The sequence below is a fragment of the Vicia villosa genome, unplaced genomic scaffold (genome assembly GCF_029867415.1).
Source record: "Vicia villosa cultivar HV-30 ecotype Madison, WI unplaced genomic scaffold, Vvil1.0 ctg.001336F_1_1, whole genome shotgun sequence".
In the NCBI taxonomy this organism is placed as follows: Eukaryota; Viridiplantae; Streptophyta; class Magnoliopsida; order Fabales; family Fabaceae; genus Vicia; species Vicia villosa.
In genome coordinates this window covers 478,436-498,886 of record NW_026705579.1, presented here as the reverse complement: position 1 = coordinate 498,886, position 20,451 = coordinate 478,436, and the positions used below count along the sequence as shown (strand labels likewise).

Sequence of the window (20,451 nt, the reverse complement as noted above, 5' to 3'; positions counted from 1 at the left end):
AATTTAAAATGCAGTACTATTAAAAATAAATAACACTATCAAAATTAGCATACATTAAAGATTTCTTATTTTAACGTTTTTGTAAAATATAATTTTCATAGCATTACAAATATCTGGTTTATCAAAAAAATATACGTGAATTGAATTTTTTTGATGATTAATTATATGAATTGAAATTAAAACGAGATTGCAATTTAAATTTAAAATAAATAATTTAAATTGATACTTATTAAAATTTGAATAAGATATTTTAATCTTTTTTCTATGCTTTTTCACTTTATATTTTTAAAAAATATTAAAATTTCAAATTATAGTAAATAAATTTTTATAAACTCATTATTGAGAATTTTATTTTGAAATTATGTAATTTTATTTTATTAAAAAAATTTATAATTAATGTTTAACAAATATTAAATATAAATATCTTAGAGAAAAAATATTAAATTTTATTCATAAGAGATTCTTTAATTAATTGAGATTTGAGAAAAATGATAGTGTGTATCATTTAGTTGCATGTTTATTTTAAGTAAGATATAATCTATACCACAAATTTCATTTAATAAAATCTTAAGGCTATAATTGATTGTTCTTATTTCTCATTAAAACCAAGTGTTCTCACTTGAGTCGCCCCCATATATGGGGCGACTCAAGTGAGAACACTTGGTTATAATGAGAAATGAGAACAATCAGTTAGAGCCCTTAGATTCTATTCAATGAAATTTGTGGTATAGATTATATCTTACTTAAAATAAACATACAATTAAAAGTTACACACAATCATTTTTCTCAAATCTCAAAATTAATTAGAGAATCTCTTATGAATAAAATTAAATATTTCTTTCTTGAATAATTTTAATTTTAAATTATAAAAAATTATTTAGAATTAAAATTTCATAATTTTATGATAAAATATTTTTCAATACTGATTTTTATGAAGATATTTTCACTATATTTTTAAAAATTCATAGAAAAAAGATAAAAATATTTAAATTTAATTTTAATGATTATTTCTTTTAAATAAATTAAATTTTTTTCTGTGACGAAGAGATGTGATGCTAAAAAATTCGTAGATTTTTAAAAAATTTATAACAAACAAATATATATCATAAAAATAGTGATATTGTTAAAATAATTTTATAACAAAATCTGATATAACTATCTCTATAATATTCATATTTACAAAATTTAAAATGCAGTACTATTAAAAATAAATAACACTATCAAAATTAGCATACATTAAAGATTTCTTATTTTAACGTTTTTGTAAAATATAATTTTCATAGCATTACAAATATCTGGTTTATCAAAAAAATATACGTGAATTGAATTTTTTTGATGATTAATTATATGAATTGAAATTAAAACGAGATTGCAATTTAAATTTAAAATAAATAATTTAAATTGATACTTATTAAAATTTGAATAAGATATTTTAATCTTTTTTCTATGCTTTTTCACTTTATATTTTTAAAAAATATTAAAATTTCAAATTATAGTAAATAAATTTTTATAAACTCATTATTGAGAATTTTATTTTGAAATTATGTAATTTTATTTTATTAAAAAAATTTATAATTAATGTTTAACAAATATTAAATATAAATATCTTAGATAAAAAATATTAAATTTTATTCATAAGAGATTCTTTAATTAATTGAGATTTGAGAAAAATGATAGTGTGTATCATTTAGTTGCATGTTTATTTTAAGTAAGATATAATCTATACCACAAATTTCATTTAATAAAATCTTAAGGCTATAATTGATTGTTCTTATTTCTCATTAAAACCAAGTGTTCTCACTTGAGTCGCCCCCATATATGGGGCGACTCAAGTGAGAACACTTGGTTATAATGAGAAATGAGAACAATCAGTTAGAGCCCTTAGATTCTATTCAATGAAATTTGTGGTATAGATTATATCTTACTTAAAATAAACATACAATTAAAAGTTACACACAATCATTTTTCTCAAATCTCAAAATTAATTAGAGAATCTCTTATGAATAAAATTAAATATTTCTTTCTTGAATAATTTTAATTTTAAATTATAAAAAATTATTTAGAATTAAAATTTCATAATTTTATGATAAAATATTTTTCAATACTGATTTTTATGAAGATATTTTCACTATATTTTTAAAAATTCATAGAAAAAAGATAAAAATATTTAAATTTAATTTTAATGATTATTTCTTTTAAATAAATTAAATTTTTTCTGTGACGAAGAGATGTGATGCTAAAAAATTCGTAGATTTTTAAAAAATTTATAACAAACAAATATATATCATAAAAATAGTGATATTGTTAAAATAATTTTATAACAAAATCTGATATAACTATCTCTATAATATTCATATTTACAAAATTTAAAATGCAGTACTATTAAAAATAAATAACACTATCAAAATTAGCATACATTAAAGATTTCTTATTTTAACGTTTTTGTAAAATATAATTTTCATAGCATTACAAATATCTGGTTTATCAAAAAAATATACGTGAATTGAATTTTTTTGATGATTAATTATATGAATTGAAATTAAAACGAGATTGCAATTTAAATTTAAAATAAATAATTTAAATTGATACTTATTAAAATTTGAATAAGATATTTTAATCTTTTTTCTATGCTTTTTCACTTTATATTTTTAAAAAATATTAAAATTTCAAATTATAGTAAATAAATTTTTATAAACTCATTATTGAGAATTTTATTTTGAAATTATATAATTTTATTTTATTAAAAAAATTTATAATTAATGTTTAACAAATATTAAATATAAATATCTTAGAGAAAAAATATTAAATTTTATTCATAAGAGATTCTTTAATTAATTGAGATTTGAGAAAAATGATAGTGTGTATCATTTAGTTGCATGTTTATTTTAAGTAAGATATAATCTATACCACAAATTTCATTTAATAAAATCTTAAGGCTATAATTGATTGTTCTTATTTCTCATTAAAACCAAGTGTTCTCACTTGAGTCGCCCCCATATATGGGGCGAATCAAGTGAGAACACTTGGTTATAATGAGAAATGAGAACAATCAGTTGGAGCCCTTAGATTCTATTCAATAAAATTTGTGGTATAGATTATATCTTACTTAAAATAAACATACAATTAAAAGTTACACACAATCATTTTTCTCAAATCTCAAAATTAATTAGAGAATCTCTTATGAATAAAATTAAATATTTCTTTCTTGAATAATTTTAATTTTAAATTATAAAAAATTATTTAGAATTAAAATTTCATAATTTTATGATAAAATATTTTTCAATACTGATTTTTATGAAGATATTTTCACTATATTTTTAAAAATTCATAGAAAAAAGATAAAAATATTTAAATTTAATTTTAATGATTATTTCTTTTAAATAAATTAAATTTTTTCTGTGACGAAGAGATGTGATGCTAAAAAATTCGTAGATTTTTAAAAAATTTATAACAAACAAATATATATCATAAAAATAGTGATATTGTTAAAATAATTTTATAACAAAATCTGATATAACTATCTCTATAATATTCATATTTACAAAATTTAAAATGCAGTACTATTAAAAATAAATAACACTATCAAAATTAGCATACATTAAAGATTTCTTATTTTAACGTTTTTGTAAAATATAATTTTCATAGCATTACAAATATCTGGTTTATCAAAAAAATATACGTGAATTGAATTTTTTTGATGATTAATTATATGAATTGAAATTAAAACGAGATTGCAATTTAAATTTAAAATAAATAATTTAAATTGATACTTATTAAAATTTGAATAAGATATTTTAATCTTTTTTCTATGCTTTTTCACTTTATATTTTTAAAAAATATTAAAATTTCAAATTATAGTAAATAAATTTTTATAAACTCATTATTGAGAATTTTATTTTGAAATTATATAATTTTATTTTATTAAAAAAATTTATAATTAATGTTTAACAAATATTAAATATAAATATCTTAGAGAAAAAATATTAAATTTTATTCATAAGAGATTCTTTAATTAATTGAGATTTGAGAAAAATGATAGTGTGTATCATTTAGTTGCATGTTTATTTTAAGTAAGATATAATCTATACCACAAATTTCATTTAATAAAATCTTAAGGCTATAATTGATTGTTTTTATTTCTTATTAAAACCAAGTGTTCTCACTTGAGTCGCCCCCATATATGGGGCGAATCAAGTGAGAACACTTGGTTATAATGAGAAATGAGAACAATCAGTTGGAGCCCTTAGATTCTATTCAATAAAATTTGTGGTATAGATTATATCTTACTTAAAATAAACATACAATTAAAAGTTACACACAATCATTTTTCTCAAATCTCAAAATTAATTAGAGAATCTCTTATGAATAAAATTAAATATTTCTTTCTTGAATAATTTTAATTTTAAATTATAAAAAATTATTTAGAATTAAAATTTCATAATTTTATGATAAAATATTTTTCAATACTGATTTTTATGAAGATATTTTCACTATATTTTTAAAAATTCATAGAAAAAAGATAAAAATATTTAAATTTAATTTTAATGATTATTTCTTTTAAATAAATTAAATTTTTTCTGTGACGAAGAGATGTGATGCTAAAAAATTCGTAGATTTTTAAAAAATTTATAACAAACAAATATATATCATAAAAATAGTGATATTGTTAAAATAATTTTATAACAAAATCTGATATAACTATCTCTATAATATTCATATTTACAAAATTTAAAATGCAGTACTATTAAAAATAAATAACACTATCAAAATTAGCATACATTAAAGATTTCTTATTTTAACGTTTTTGTAAAATATAATTTTCATAGCATTACAAATATCTGGTTTATCAAAAAAATATACGTGAATTGAATTTTTTTGATGATTAATTATATGAATTGAAATTAAAACGAGATTGCAATTTAAATTTAAAATAAATAATTTAAATTGATACTTATTAAAATTTGAATAAGATATTTTAATTTTTTTTCTCTGCTTTTTCACTTTATATTTTTAAAAAATATTAAAATTTCAAATTATAGTAAATAAATTTTTATAAACTCATTATTGAGAATTTTATTTTGAAATTATGTAATTTTATTTTATTAAAAAAATTTATAATTAATGTTTAACAAATATTAAATATAAATATCTTAGAGAAAAAATATTAAATTTTATTCATAAGAGATTCTTTAATTAATTGAGATTTGAGAAAAATGATAGTGTGTATCATTTAGTTGCATGTTTATTTTAAGTAAGATATAATCTATACCACAAATTTCATTTAATAAAATCTTAAGGCTATAATTGATTGTTCTTATTTCTCATTAAAACCAAGTGTTCTCACTTGAGTCGCCCCCATATATGGGGCGACTCAAGTGAGAACACTTGGTTATAATGAGAAATGAGAACAATCAGTTGGAGCCCTTAGATTCTATTCAATAAAATTTGTGGTATAGATTATATCTTACTTAAAATAAACATACAATTAAAAGTTACACACAATCATTTTTCTCAAATCTCAAAATTAATTAGAGAATCTCTTATGAATAAAATTAAATATTTCTTTCTTGAATAATTTTAATTTTAAATTATAAAAAATTATTTAGAATTAAAATTTCATAATTTTATGATAAAATATTTTTCAATACTGATTTTTATGAAGATATTTTCACTATATTTTTAAAAATTCATAGAAAAAAGATAAAAATATTTAAATTTAATTTTAATGATTATTTATTTTAAATAAATTAAATTTTTTTCTGTGACGAAGAGATGTGATGCTAAAAAATTCGTAGATTTTTAAAAAATTTATAACAAACAAATATATATCATAAAAATAGTGATATTGTTAAAATAATTTTATAACAAAATCTGATATAACTATCTCTATAATATTCATATTTACAAAATTTAAAATGCAGTACTATTAAAAATAAATAACACTATCAAAATTAGCATACATTAAAGATTTCTTATTTTAACGTTTTTGTAAAATATAATTTTCATAGCATTACAAATATCTGGTTTATCAAAAAAATATACGTGAATTGAATTTTTTTGATGATTAATTATATGAATTGAAATTAAAACGAGATTGCAATTTAAATTTAAAATAAATAATTTAAATTGATACTTATTAAAATTTGAATAAGATATTTAATCTTTTTTCTATGCTTTTTCACTTTATATTTTTAAAAAATATTAAAATTTCAAATTATAGTAAATAAATTTTTATAAACTCATTATTGAGAATTTTATTTTGAAATTATGTAATTTTATTTTATTAAAAAAATTTATAATTAATGTTTAACAAATATTAAATATAAATATCTTAGAGAAAAAATATTAAATTTTATTCATAAGAGATTCTTTAATTAATTGAGATTTGAGAAAAATGATAGTGTGTATCATTTAGTTGCATGTTTATTTTAAGTAAGATATAATCTATACCACAAATTTCATTTAATAAAATCTTAAGGCTATAATTGATTGTTCTTATTTCTCATTAAAACCAAGTGTTCTCACTTGAGTCGCCCCCATATATGGGGCGACTCAAGTGAGAACACTTGGTTATAATGAGAAATGAGAACAATCAGTTGGAGCCCTTAGATTCTATTCAATAAAATTTGTGGTATAGATTATATCTTACTTAAAATAAACATACAATTAAAAGTTACACACAATCATTTTTCTCAAATCTCAAAATTAATTAGAGAATCTCTTATGAATAAAATTAAATATTTCTTTCTTGAATAATTTTAATTTTAAATTATAAAAAATTATTTAGAATTAAAATTTCATAATTTTATGATAAAATATTTTTCAATACTGATTTTTATGAAGATATTTTCACTATATTTTTAAAAATTCATAGAAAAAAGATAAAAATATTTAAATTTAATTTTAATTGTAATACCCCGGTTTGCCGACGCTAGTAATTATCATTTAATTGGATAATTGGAAATTAGAATGCACGTCTGGTCCTATTCCGTATCAATGTAAGAATTTGCTTATAAGAAGAGCTAGTGGATTTAGTTAGAAAGGAACCATGTGGCATATTGGTAAATATGGCTTAGTTAAAGGGCAAATTGGTCCAAAGAAAAAGTATATCATTATAAGGGTTTGTTTGGCTGAAAGGATCAGAATTGGAAAAGGAAATGAGAAGCTTAGAAGCATGGGAGAGAAGAGGAAGATTCATGTCCATCACCTTCATCCTCCATTTTCGCAACTATGGTACAGCCTTCACTAATCAGGTAATAACTCTCCGCTCGTAACTCCGATTGAGCTGATTCCGGTCCCATTGGATAGCTAACGAATTTCTCTTCGATTTGCACCTATGGTTCGCATTTATAGCTTCTGATTCGAAGGAGAAAACTGACCTTGAAGTTGTGTCAGTGATGCTGAAAGTGTGAAAAGAGGGATTACGGGTTTGTTCTTGTTGGAGATGAAGATTTGATCAAGAAGGAAGTTTAGTGGAAGCAAGAACACAATCTCAACCTCCATTTTAGCAAGGTGAGTCCTTTAGATAGAACTTGGGTAGGATTTGGGGAAGAATGCATGTCAAGGGTTTAGATGGAGATGAACATATTGCATGCTTAAATGAATGATAAATGTGACAAATTGATAATTGGTAATTTTCTGTGATGCATGCTTGATTTAATGCTTAGATTGTATTTTATGTATGTATTGTGTCCATTAGATCACTACTACATGTTAGAATTCGTTGGAATTATGTTAGTGATGCATGGAATCAATTATGGGGCAATTGGGACTGTTATAGAACCCTTAAAATGCAGAAAATTGATTCTGCTTCAGGGTAATCGGTTACTGGCATTTGGGTAACCGATTACTCTGTGTAAATTTGCGTTTCTGGGCATTTTTCATGCCAGTAACCGGTTACTGGCTTCTGAGTAACCGGTTACCCTGGACGCAGAAGGAAAAATCAGCAAACTTTAGAAGGTCGTAACTTTCGGCTCGGGTATCGGAATTACGCAAACTTTATATCGTTGGAAAGCTAGCGACGTGTACTTTCTAATAAAATTGGTCCCCAAACCAGAATGTGTGATTTAATAATATTGGAACCCTACTTAGTGCGCCTCGTCGGGCAAGATTTTATGTTACTAACTCCCCCGAGAGCAGTTCCGTTCCGAATAGAGAACCGAACGCCTCCTTAGTCGTGTGAGACTTGTTTAAATTATATTTGAACATGTTAATGCTGTCAATGATCATGGATGTGTTGATTCTCAATATGCGGATCATTAATTAATGCATTATATTGATATGCTTTATGATGATCATATTATGTTTATTCGTCCGTTCGATTGACATTCGGAGATGGTTGCTTGTTTGTGGCATGATGCTTTGTGTGATAATGATCATTAATTCCCATTGTTTCGGTTAAACATTCGGGATTGATTGTATTGTGTGATTGACGCTTGTTATGCGTGTGGTATGCTAGAATCGAAGTGGGCCACTACTAGGTGGTAAGGCACTATTGTATATGGACTAGTTTCCAAATACCATTGCGATGTGCTCGTGAGAGTCTATGAGGCGTGTCTCACTTGCGGTTAACACATTGGCGTTCTTGGTATGATTAACACACCTGAACTACCGTTGCAGTGTGCTTGTGAGGGTCTGGAGGCATTTTACTCACTTGCTGTATACACACTCGCGTGCTCGGTATGATGGCGTTATGCGGCTAAGTAAGCCTACGCATAACAGGTAAACCATCTCTAGTGATGCCATGTAGGCTACATCATTAGGTTCCTACCCGGATGGGCTCATGCGTCGAGACGGCGTGTTGCACTTGCTGTTAACACCACGTGCGTACAGATGGTTAATGGAACGGTGTCGCCTCTTAGGCAAGGTCATCTCGCAGCCAAGTAGGCTTGTGCGAACCCATTTAATCACTCTTGCAGGGTGCTTGTGCAAGTCTCTTGACAAATAGGCATGGGTGAACCCACCGAGGGTGTGCGTGCAGCCTTGGTAGTTTGGTTGTTACCACTTCTGGATTCCCCGTACATGGGTATGGGTCTGCATACGTGTTTGTTGTACTATTTGTGTACTTGTGATACGATGACTCCTATGGTGGACGATTCATGTATTTGCTCCGTACTTGTACCGGATGAGAGGATAAACCCCGGATCAATGGTGGATTCGGTTTGTGATGCATGTACCCTGTAGAGCCGAGTGGACCCATAGGATAGGAGGACTCACTGAGATTTAGTAATCTCACCCCAATCAACTTATATTTTTTTCAGGTGCAGTTAGTAGCGTTTGGTCAGTAACAGGTTTGGACTGAAGACTTGGAAGTGGTGTTGGCTCGAAGACCTCGTTGGTTTTGACATTCCGCTGTGCAAGATCTATTGAAGACTCATGTATTATGCTTCTTAGTAGAATTTCATATTGTATTTTATATGGATCTTTCTATAACTATAGCTTTTGTATGTATTCAATATCAATTTTAACGTTTCATGCATAATATACTAGTCAGTTATGTATGGGGTGTTACAGTTGGTATCAGAGCAGGTCGATTCTCGGCCGAGCCATGAGACATCACTAGCAATTCCTTTTCCTCCTCTCAAGTGTGCGTTGCTAGCCTGATTTTACTGATATCTCATTCAGTTGTTGAACTTGATCAACTCATCGACTGAGTGTGAGACAGTAGGATTACGGCAGAGCCGCCACGAGGACTCGTAAACCTGTAAGTGTTGTGAACCCAAGTAGTTGAAGTGGGACGAGTAATGGATTTTTTGGATGTTGTAAGTGGATAATATTGGAGTCGTCAAGCTTAAGGAGAGCGTTTGACGCGAAGTAGTGATACCCGAACTGTCAAGATGTGGATGGAGACAACTAGAACCCCCAGGATTTTGACTGAACGAAGTGAAGATTTCTCTAAGTCTTGGTAATAGCAAGGGAAATCCAAATAGGAATGAGTAGGAGCCTTGTAAGTGGGATTCTCCGAAGGTGTTGAGCTGAGAATTAGTAGGATTCAGTACTGATGATGCTGCTGGTGTTGAGTGCGACTGATGAGCTGATAGGACAGAATAACCTTTGGTAGTGCGGACACAGAAGTCAGACCATTCTGATTGCGTTGGTACTAACAGTAATTGGATGGGTGAAGTACTAGATTCTTAATCATCTTGGTGCACCTAAGCGAGAGTAGTTTCCTAGTAAGGGTTGGTGGAATGTACGAGTGTGGTAGCTTACGATTGGGCGAGGCTTGAATACCCGGTCGATAGAAGAGGTTATGTATTTCTGTTCTTATCATTTTATATTTAAGCTCTAGAACTACGCTAGATGAAATATGAAATGATGTAGAAGCGTGAAATGCAGTAACCTGAGTTCTTGTTAGTTGTTGTTCGTCTGACCCCGAGTGAAGCCATAGAACTACGCTTGGTGTTGGGCGTTCGGGCGAGTAAGAACTAAGATCTATCTGGAACGTCAGTAGGATGATCGCAGTTGAGTCGAATGTTAGGAACCATAGTATTCCTATCTGGACTGAATTATCCCTGGAATCTCATGCATGCGTGGGACGAGTGGGTACCCGCACTGCATGGTGACCCGGAGTTGAACTTCAAATCTTCGTGCTTAGCGTTTTGGATTTCCGAGTAAGTAAACCTTGGTGTGTAGCACTCTCAGGTTTTAGCATCCTGAGGAGTGTGATTCGAAGGACTTGAGGAACGATGAGCCTATTGGAAGCCTGTTCAGACACTTGTCGGTTGTGATAATAGGATACTTGTGTGGGTCATTATACGCCACTGAGGTAGTTTACCTGGATACATGGCCTCGGAGTTAGACCACCATGTTGGTACTACCAGACGGGTATGATGCCACAATATCGCTATCGTGCACAAATGCGTGAGTCATCCTTATTCCGACATGTGTGGGACAAAGGTGATCTGAAGCTCAAGGTGGAATTCTGATTTGGCACTCGTGAGACACAGATCCAGACTCTCATAAGGTATGTGGGATAAGGATCCATACATCGCACTCGATAGTAGAGGAATAACTAGACAGGCGATGATGTGATGGATCAAGACCCAATATTATACTTATGGAGACTCTGAGTGATCGTGATCGCGTGAGTTAGTATCCGATTGTACCTTGGGGATGTCCTCGTTTTGTGAAGTGTTAAATTGGAAATCTTGCATGAGTGTCTAGAGTGGGACTCATGTGCGGTCATGATATCCTGGTCAGCATGGTGAGTGGCTATCATGTACCATTGGCGACCGGTGATGGAATATGCAAGTTGTATCTTGGATCGGCTCGATGTGTGATGTGTCCGGTAAGATATTGCTAGGTACTCTGAAAGGAGAAGTGTTAATCTTGGTAAGGCATGGACAATTTGGTTTGAGAACTGCTAAGGAGTTTATAAGAGAGATGTTCGAAGTGCAAAGTGCAAAGTGCAATTTCTTGCATTGTGGCTACACTCAGACCGTTGGAAGCACTGCAATGAAGGATGCAGCCGCTGAGGAAGTCAGTTCAGTGTCTGATTCAGAGGTGGAACATACGTTAGATGATTGTGTGAATGGAGTGTGGCTATGGGAGGATCGTTATATCAGTAGGTCACACGAGTTATCAGAGGTGATACTACGCTAAGAGAATGAAGGTGTATGGTTGGGTAGAAGTTGTGTAGAACTGCTAGAGTTATCATGAACTGCAGTATGTCGTGAAGGATTCGATATACCGGTTGAGCAACAAAGATTTGTTGGAATGACAGACATAACGGTTATACACTATGAGAATCAGTAACGAAGGACGATTTCTAAGTCAATGAGCATTTGGTTCTCAATGTCCTGAGGATGAAACGTGTACCTAAGTTGTGGTAGATGAACTATATGGAATGGCAGAGTAAGTAGAAGCTTGATTCTGGAAAGTACGCAACTTCAAAGAGTAGTAGCCGATGATGGATATATATATAAAGTTCTGGCACGTGTTGTAATTGGACGACTGTAGATAAGGAATTATTGTGTATTAATGGGAACTAAGTGAATTATGGATATAATATGACTCAGAGGATTTCAAGGTGTGTGACTTGTTGGAATCAGAGTAGCGCAACGGATCAGGGAAGAATCAGATAAGTCTGAGGTAGGAATGGACGGACTATTCGCATGATCTTATATTAGGATGAAAATATCTTCCTAAGGGAAATTGTCAAAGCAGCGTTTCGTTCGTTCTAGTCTCTTAAGGATCACCATAATCTTGAGAGGTATTGTTGACGACCGACTTAGAGGAGGCTTCATGATTGATGTGCAATCGGATGTTTTCTTGGTCGACGGTCGAGCTTGTGAATATCGTGATCGTTGAAATGATGAAGTCAAGTGAAGCATTTTGCTTGACAAAGATTTATCATGGATATGTCTGGTGCACTTATGAGCGTGCGTGAAGAATTTGGGCGAAGATTGTAGGACCGCTGTTAGAGTTCACCTTTTGTCAGTGGAACTGCAAGGGAAATTGTCGGATATTAAGGATGTAGTTGTGGGATTCTACTCCCTTGTGGTTTGCAGTGGCAGTGATGTGGTCTAAGACTGAATGAAGGATCGGTTTGGAAGTGAATCCGGGATATCGTCATTGAAGGAAAGTTGTAATAAGATTTCTTGGAATGGCAGTGTTTTTGGGAACCTATGGCAAAAGTGGAGATTCTGGGGCTTATATTAGTAAGGATGAGCTTAGCAGATACGTGGTATGATGAATATCCCAACTAGGCATGGATTGCCATCAGTTCCAAGGCTACAGACTCAGTATGATGTGTAGAGGTTGGAGACCTCAGAAGAGATGTGTCATGAAAGATCTGGGGTTTTCAATCGGGGATGGTAGAGCACAAGTCTATTAGTAGTAGGTTATGTTTCCTTAGACGGAACAAGTTTCAATCAGAGTTGTAAGGTTTATCCAAAGGAGAAGATGTGAAGGTGTTTGTTGGCATGGTGATCGGAAGGAATTCGAGGGCGAATTCTATTTAAGGGGGGGAGAATGTAATACCCCGGTTTGCCGACGCTAGTAATTATCATTTAATTGGATAATTGGAAATTAGAATGCACGTCTGGTCCTATTCCGTATCAATGTAAGAATTTGCTTATAAGAAGAGCTAGTGGATTTAGTTAGAAAGGAACCATGTGGCATATTGGTAAATATGGCTTAGTTAAAGAGCAAATTGGTCCAAAGAAAAAGTATATCATTATAAGGGTTTGTTTGGCTGAAAGGATCAGAATTGGAAAAGGAAATGAGAAGCTTAGAAGCATGGGAGAGAAGAGGAAGATTCATGTTCATCACCTTCATCCTCCATTTTCGCAACTATGGTACAGCCTTCACTAATCAGGTAATAACTCTCCGCTCGTAACTCCGATTGAGCTGATTCCGGTCCCATTAGATAGCTAACGAATTTCTCTTCGATTTGCACCTATGGTTCGCATTTATAGCTTCTGATTCGAAGGAGAAAACTGACCTTGAAGTTGTGTCAGTGATGCTGAAAGTGTGAAAAGAGGGATTACGGGTTTGTTCTTGTTGGAGATGAAGATTTGATCAAGAAGGAAGTTTAGTGGAAGCAAGAACACAATCTCAACCTCCATTTTAGCAAGGTGAGTCCTTTAGATAGAACTTGGGTAGGATTTGGGGAAGAATGCATGTCAAGGGTTTAGATGGAGATGAACATATTGCATGCTTAAATGAATGATAAATGTGACAAATTGATAATTGGTAATTTTCTGTGATGCATGCTTGATTTAATGCTTAGATTGTATTTTATGTATGTATTGTGTCCATTAGATCACTACTACATGTTAGAATTCGTTGGAATTATGTTAGTGATGCATGGAATCAATTATGGGGCAATTGGGACTGTTATAGAACCCTTAAAATGCAGAAAATTGATTCTGCTTCAGGGTAATCGGTTACTGGCATTTGGGTAACCGATTACTCTGTGTAAATTTGCGTTTCTGGGCATTTTTCATGCCAGTAACCGGTTACTGGCTTCTGAGTAACCGGTTACCCTGGACGCAGAAGGAAAAATCAGCAAACTTTAGAAGGTCGTAACTTTCGGCTCGGGTATCGGAATTACGCAAACTTTATATCGTTGGAAAGCTAGCGACGTGTACTTTCTAATAAAATTGGTCCCCAAACCAGAATGTGTGATTTAATAATATTGGAACCCTACTTAGTGCGCCTCGTCGGGCAAGATTTTATGTTACTAACTCCCCCGAGAGCAGTTCCGTTCCGAATAGAGAACCGAACGCCTCCTTAGTCGTGTGAGACTTGTTTAAATTATATTTGAACATGTTAATGCTGTCAATGATCATGGATGTGTTGATTCTCAATATGCGGATCATTAATTAATGCATTATATTGATATGCTTTATGATGATCATATTATGTTTATTCGTCCGTTCGATTGACATTCGGAGATGGTTGCTTGTTTGTGGCATGATGCTTTGTGTGATAATGATCATTAATTCCCATTGTTTCGGTTAAACATTCGGGATTGATTGTATTGTGTGATTGACGCTTGTTATGCGTGTGGTATGCTAGAATCGAAGTGGGCCACTACTAGGTGGTAAGGCACTATTGTATATGGACTAGTTTCCAAATACCATTGCGATGTGCTCGTGAGAGTCTATGAGGCGTGTCTCACTTGCGGTTAACACATTGGCGTTCTTGGTATGATTAACACACCTGAACTACCGTTGCAGTGTGCTTGTGAGGGTCTGGAGGCATTTTACTCACTTGCTGTATACACACTCGCGTGCTCGGTATGATGGCGTTATGCGGCTAAGTAAGCCTACGCATAACAGGTAAACCATCTCTAGTGATGCCATGTAGGCTACATCATTAGGTTCCTACCCGGATGGGCTCATGCGTCGAGACGGCGTGTTGCACTTGCTGTTAACACCACGTGCGTACAGATGGTTAATGGGACGGTGTCGCCTCTTAGGCAAGGTCATCTCGCAGCCAAGTAGGCTTGTGCGAACCCATTTAATCACTCTTGCAGGGTGCTTGTGCAAGTCTCTTGACAAATAGGCATGGGTGAACCCACCGAGGGTGTGCGTGCAGCCTTGGTAGTTTGGTTGTTACCACTTCTGGATTCCCCGTACATGGGTATGGGTCTGCATACGTGTTTGTTGTACTATTTGTGTACTTGTGATACGATGACTCCTATGGTGGACGATTCATGTATTTGCTCCGTACTTGTACCGGATGAGAGGATAAACCCCGGATCAATGGTGGATTCGGTTTGTGATGCATGTACCCTGTAGAGCCGAGTGGACCCATAGGATAGGAGGACTCACTGAGATTTAGTAATCTCACCCCAATCAACTTATATTTTTTTCAGGTGCAGTTAGTAGCGTTTGGTCAGTAACAGGTTTGGACTGAAGACTTGGAAGTGGTGTTGGCTCGAAGACCTCGTTGGTTTTGACATTCCGCTGTGCAAGATCTATTGAAGACTCATGTATTATGCTTCTTAGTAGAATTTCATATTGTATTTTATATGGATCTTTCTATAACTATAGCTTTTGTATGTATTCAATATCAATTTTAACGTTTCATGCATAATATACTAGTCAGTTATGTATGGGGTGTTACATTAATGATTATTTATTTTAAATAAATTAAATTTTTTTCTGTGACGAAGAGATGTGATGCTAAAAAATTCGTAGATTTTTAAAAAATTTATAACAAACAAATATATATCATAAAAATAGTGATATTGTTAAAATAATTTTATAACAAAATCTGATATAACTATCTCTATAATATTCATATTTACAAAATTTAAAATGCAGTACTATTAAAAATAAATAACACTATCAAAATTAGCATACATTAAAGATTTCTTATTTTAACGTTTTTGTAAAATATAATTTTCATAGCATTACAAATATCTGGTTTATCAAAAAAATATACGTGAATTGAATTTTTTGATGATTAATTATATGAATTGAAATTAAAACGAGATTGCAATTTAAATTTAAAATAAATAATTTAAATTGATACTTATTAAAATTTGAATAAGATATTTTAATCTTTTTTCTATGCTTTTTCACTTTATATTTTTAAAAAATATTAAAATTTTAAATTATAGTAAATAAATTTTTATAAACTCATTATTGAGAATTTTATTTTGAAATTATGTAATTTTATTTTATTAAAAAAATTTATAATTAATGTTTAACAAATATTAAATATAAATATCTTAGAGAAAAAATATTAAATTTTATTCATAAGAGATTCTTTAATTAATTGAGATTTGAGAAAAATGATAGTGTGTATCCTTTAGTTGCATGTTTATTTTAAGTAAGATATAATCTATACCACAAATTTCATTTAATAAAATCTTAAGGCTATAATTGATTGTTCTTATTTCTCATTAAAACCAAGTGTTCTCACTTGAGTCGCCCCCATATATGGGGCGACTCAAGTGAGAACACTTGGTTATAATGAGAAATGAGAACAATCAGTTAGAGCCCTTAGATTCTATTCAATGAAATTTGTGGTATAGATTATATCTTACTTAAAATAAACATACAATTAAAAGTTACACACAATCATTTTTCTCAAATCTCAAAATTAATTAGAGAATCTCTTATGAATAAAATTAAATATTTCTTTCTTGAATAATTTTAATTTTAAATTATAAAAAATTATTTAGAATTAAAATTTCATAATTTTATGATAAAATATTTTTCAATACTGATTTTTATGAAGATATTTTCACTATATTTTTAAAAATTCATAGAAAAAAGATAAAAATATTTAAATTTAATTTTAATGATTATTTCTTTTAAATAAATTAAATTTTTTTCTGTGACGAAGAGATGTGATGCTAAAAAATTCGTAGATTTTTAAAAAATTTATAACAAACAAATATATATCATAAAAATAGTGATATTGTTAAAATAATTTTATAACAAAATCTGATATAACTATCTCTATAATATTCATATTTACAAAATTTAAAATGCAGTACTATTAAAAATAAATAACACTATCAAAATTAGCATACATTAAAGATTTCTTATTTTAACGTTTTTGTAAAATATAATTTTCATAGCATTACAAATATCTGGTTTATCAAAAAAATATACGTGAATTGAATTTTTTTTATGATTAATTATATGAATTGAAATTAAAACGAGATTGCAATTTAAATTTAAAATAAATAATTTAAATTGTTACTTATTAAAATTTGAAAAGATATTTTAATCTTTTTTCTATGCTTTTTCACTTTATATTTTTAAAAAATATTAAAATTTCAAATTATAGTAAATAAATTTTTATAAACTCATTATTGAGAATTTTATTTTGAAATTATGTAATTTTATTTTATTAAAAAAATTTATAATTAATGTTTAACAAATATTAAATATAAATATCTTAGATAAAAAATATTAAATTTTATTCATAAGAGATTCTTTAATTAATTGAGATTTGAGAAAAATGATAGTGTGTATCATTTAGTTGCATGTTTATTTTAAGTAAGATATAATCTATACCACAAATTTCATTTAATAAAATCTTAAGGCTATAATTGATTGTTCTTATTTCTCATTAAAACCAAGTGTTCTCACTTGAGTCGCCCCCATATATGGGGCGACTCAAGTGAGAACACTTGGTTATAATGAGAAATGAGAACAATCAGTTAGAGCCCTTAGATTCTATTCAATGAAATTTGTGGTATAGATTATATCTTACTTAAAATAAACATACAATTAAAAGTTACACACAATCATTTTTCTCAAATCTCAAAATTAATTAGAGAATCTCTTATGAATAAAATTAAATATGTCTTTCTTGAATAATTTTAATTTTAAATTATAAAAAATTATTTAGAATTAAAATTTCATAATTTTATGATAAAATATTTTTCAATACTGATTTTTATGAAGATATTTTCACTATATTTTTAAAAATTCATAGAAAAAAGATAAAAATATTTAAATTTAATTTTAATGATTATTTCTTTTAAATAAATTAAATTTTTTCTGTGACGAAGAGATGTGATGCTAAAAAATTCGTAGATTTTTAAAAAATTTATAACAAACAAATATATATCATAAAAATAGTGATATTGTTAAAATAATTTTATAACAAAATCTGATATAACTATCTCTATAATATTCATATTTACAAAATTTAAAATGCAGTACTATTAAAAATAAATAACACTATCAAAATTAGCATACATTAAAGATTTCTTATTTTAACGTTTTTGTAAAATATAATTTTCATAGCATTACAAATATCTGGTTTATCAAAAAAATATACGTGAATTGAATTTTTTTGATGATTAATTATATGAATTGAAATTAAAACGAGATTGCAATTTAAATTTAAAATAAATAATTTAAATTGATACTTATTAAAATTTGAATAAGATATTTTAATTTTTTTTCTATGCTTTTTCACTTTATATTTTTAAAAAATATTAAAATTTCAAATTATAGTAAATAAATTTTTATAAACTCATTATTGAGAATTTTATTTTGAAATTATGTAATTTTATTTTATTAAAAAAATTTATAATTAATGTTTAACAAATATTAAATATAAATATCTTAGAGAAAAAATATTAAATTTTATTCATAAGAGATTCTTTAATTAATTGAGATTTGAGAAAAATGATAGTGTGTATCCTTTAGTTGCATGTTTATTTTAAGTAAGATATAATCTATACCACAAATTTCATTTAATAAAATCTTAAGGCTATAATTGATTGTTCTTATTTCTCATTAAAACCAAGTGTTCTCACTTGAGTCGCCCCCATATATGGGGCGACTCAAGTGAGAACACTTGGTTATAATGAGAAATGAGAACAATCAGTTGGAGCCCTTAGATTCTATTCAATAAAATTTGTGGTATAGATTATATCTTACTTAAAATAAACATACAATTAAAAGTTACACACAATCATTTTTCTCAAATCTCAAAATTAATTAGAGAATCTCTTATGAATAAAATTAAATATTTCTTTCTTGAATAATTTTAATTTTAAATTATAAAAAATTATTTAGAATTAAAATTTCATAATTTTATGATAAAATATTTTTCAATACTGATTTTTATGAAGATATTTTCACTATATTTTTAAAAATTCATAGAAAAAAGATAAAAATATTTAAATTTAATTTTAATGATTATTTATTTTAAATAAATTAAATTTTTTTCTGTGACGAAGAGATGTGATGCTAAAAAATTCGTAGATTTTTAAAAAATTTATAACAAACAAATATATATCATAAAAATAGTGATATTGTTAAAATAATTTTATAACAAAATCTGATATAACTATCTCTATAATATTCATATTTACAAAATTTAAAATGCAGTACTATTAAAAATAAATAACACTATCAAAATTAGCATACATTAAAGATTTCTTATTTTAACGTTTTTGTAAAATATAATTTTCATAGCATTACAAATATCTGGTTTATCAAAAAAATATACGTGAATTGAATTTTTTGATGATTAATTATATGAATTGAAATTAAAACGAGATTGCAATTTAAATTTAAAATAAATAATTTAAATTGATACTTATTAAAATTTGAATAAGATATTTTAATCTTTTTTCTATGCTTTTTCACTTTATATTTTTAAAAAATATTAAAATTTCAAATTATAGTAAATAAATTTTTATAAACTCATTATTGAGAATTTTATTTTGAAATTATGTAATTTTATTTTATTAAAAAAATTTATAATTAATGTTTAACAAATATTAAATATAAATATCTTAGAGAAAAAATATTAAATTTTATTCATAAGAGATTCTTTAATTAATTGAGATTTGAGAAAAATGATAGTGTGTATCCTTTAGTTGCATGTTTATTTTAAGTAAGATATAATCTATACCACAAATTTCATTTAATAAAATCTTAAGGCTATAATTGATTGTTCTTATTTCTCATTAAAACCAAGTGTTCTCACTTGAGTCGCCCCCATATATGGGGCGACTCAAGTGAGAACACTTGGTTATAATGAGAAATGAGAACAATCAGTTAGAGCCCTTAGATTCTATTCAATGAAATTTGTGGTATAGATTATATCTTACTTAAAATAAACATACAATTAAAAGTTACACACAATCATTTTTCTCAAATCTCAAAATTAATTAGAGAATCTCTTATGAATAAAATTAAATATTTCTTTCTTGAATAATTTTAATTTTAAATTATAAAAAATTATTTAGAATTAAAATTTCATAATTTTATGATAAAATATTTTTCAATACTGATTTTTATGAAGATATTTTCACTATATTTTTAAAAATTCATAGAAAAAAGATAAAAATATTTAAATTTAATTTTAATGATTATTTCTTTTAAATAAATTAAATTTTTTTCTGTGACGAAGAGATGTGATGCTAAAAAATTCGTAGATTTTTAAAAAATTTATAACAAACAAATATATATCATAAAAATAGTGATATTGTTAAAATAATTTTATAACAAAATC

At 27.9% G+C, this 20,451-nt stretch overlaps 1 long non-coding RNA gene across 2 annotated transcripts; it reads left to right on the top strand.

Annotated features, from left to right (window-relative positions):
* The first annotated feature begins 7,210 nt into the window (after positions 1-7,210).
* On the top strand, positions 7,211-15,441 carry LOC131634704 (uncharacterized). Of its 2 annotated transcripts, none has more exons than XR_009293629.1 (3): positions 7,211-13,318; positions 13,419-13,577; positions 15,326-15,441. It is a non-coding gene; the product is annotated as an uncharacterized LOC131634704 (long non-coding RNA). The 2 variants fall into 2 exon arrangements; XR_009293630.1 differs by lacking the exon at positions 15,326-15,441 and having other exon boundaries at positions 7,211-7,512; positions 9,261-13,318; positions 13,419-15,319.
* Positions 15,442-20,451: the final 5,010 nt, after the last annotated feature.